The sequence below is a fragment of the Montipora foliosa genome, chromosome 4, assembly GCF_036669935.1.
Source record: "Montipora foliosa isolate CH-2021 chromosome 4, ASM3666993v2, whole genome shotgun sequence".
Taxonomy (NCBI): domain Eukaryota; kingdom Metazoa; phylum Cnidaria; class Anthozoa; order Scleractinia; family Acroporidae; genus Montipora; species Montipora foliosa.
The window spans coordinates 28,442,418-28,444,514 of record NC_090872.1 but is presented as its reverse complement, the minus strand read 5'-3'; positions in this window follow the sequence as shown (position 1 = coordinate 28,444,514).

The following is a 2,097-nucleotide window of genomic DNA, read 5'->3' as shown; positions in this document are numbered from 1 at the left end:
CTCGAACAGCTCCATTGTTACGAGCGCCGCTGTGGGGATGGGGTAAGTGTTGTACATGAAATGACTGTACCTCATCGGGTAGAGTTAATTTGACCTCAGACCCAAGCTTAGTCCTGTTCCGGGACTCCCTCTTACCCCGCCCTGAAAATGGGCCTGGAACCCAGGCGGGAAAAGAGAGAGTCCTGTATTACTTGCAGGCGCATGCTCGGAACGAGCCAATCATATTGCATTAGATACCAGGGTGGCTAAATGTAAAATACAGGAACCGCGAAAACTAAAAACATGGAAACTCCGAAAAAAATTGTGTATGAAAATTACTGTGTGATTTGCGGTGCCAGGGAAATAACATCAGAATTATGCCTTTTCGTGACCAAACGAGGGGAAAAAACCCCGATCGCAGTGATGTTGGAAAATTATTGCGGAATAAATGTAACGACTGAGAATGGTTCGCAATACATTTGTGTTTGTTGCAAGAAGAACTTGCAGACGATTGTATCAAAGGTAGACAACCTTCGGGAAAAGTGGGTGGGGAAGGAGAACGTAAACCGAGAACAGCCATTCCGTGTGAAACGTTTGTTGTCTGGCGCTGATGTTGAACAACAAATCGACAAGAGGACACCTGCCACCAAAGCTCGAGTAGAGTTGAATTTTTCCAAAACGACGTCCGCCGAAAAGGTAGGCTGAAATTTATTCTCTAGCTTTTGAAGAAACGTTTATTTTAAAGAAATAAAGTCAAAGTTTCTCGGTTTGATATGTTACGGGTACAGGTTTGGAGAGGTTTTCTTGTAGTTTGTTCTATTTCAAGTTTTTCGGAACCACAAAATTAGAAAGCACTGATATTTAAATTTAAGCTTCCTTAACTGATAATTTGCCAGATAACATTTAAGATATATACCTAGACATGTAAGGAAAGCCGTGATATGAATATCACAGTCAGCCACATTGGTAACGATCGATGAAGTTGTGAAATAATCGCACTAATAGAAGTCATTCATTTTTTTTACGTTTCAATATCACATGTTAAATTGATTCGAACATGGCGTTGTATCAAATTGTTAATTTATGAGTTAGGAAATGATCGTTTTGAAGTTTTCTCTTTTCTATAAATAATAAGATTACAGAAAATGGTGGTTTAATCCACTTTACTGTAAAAAGTGGAAATGAAATTTTTTTGTCCAAAATGTTGAAAAATAAAATATTGGACTCTTTGCTTTTGCAGAATGATTTTACATCATCACAACTTCTTGCAGCAGTGTCATCAGTCTTCATCAGCTAGTCAGCTCAAAGGGCTGCCAACAACACTGGCCCCAGCACTATCTGCAACTAGGCCCCCAAAAGTACCACCTCTAGCCATTGATGACATGGGACAATCTCCTAATGTATTATTATCGCAGACATCAGCATTGCCCATTGGTACAAGGGTACTTAATAATGCAGCACTATCTTGTCTGCCAGTACAATCCAACACAGTAGGATTACCCATTGAGCCATTAATGTCCAACAGTGCAGCACAAGTAATTCCCTCTGTGGTAGCTTTATCAGAAAGACAACACAATGTGCTGCCAACATCACTGGCCCCAGCATTACCTGCAACTGGGTTGCCACTTGTACCATCTCTAGCCACTGGTGACAAAAAACAATATCCTACTGTATTATCCCAGATATCAGAATTGCCCATTGATACAAGGGTACTTAATAAAGCCACTCTATTCAGTCTGCCAGTACAATCAAACACAGCAGAATTTCCCAATGAGTCATCATTGTCCAAAAGAGCAGCACAAGTGATTTCCTCTATGGGAGAATCGTCAGCTGTAAGGCTTCCCAAAGTATCTGTGGCATTTACTGCTGTCATACCACAATCACTAATTTCAAGTTGTGTAAGCAGTGATGGATTCTCATGCCAAATCATTGTGTACACAATGGTTGGAATATCCCCATATTCAATCAGTGATGACAGGAAATTCATAGCAAAATCAATTGCTATGGGCTCAGAGGAACAGATTGCAGAGTCAGTAATGCAGAATACTGCTATAAGCAAACACATCTTGGAGGAGATGTTTAAAAAGTTAGATCAAGAATGTGACTACATTTGCAAGC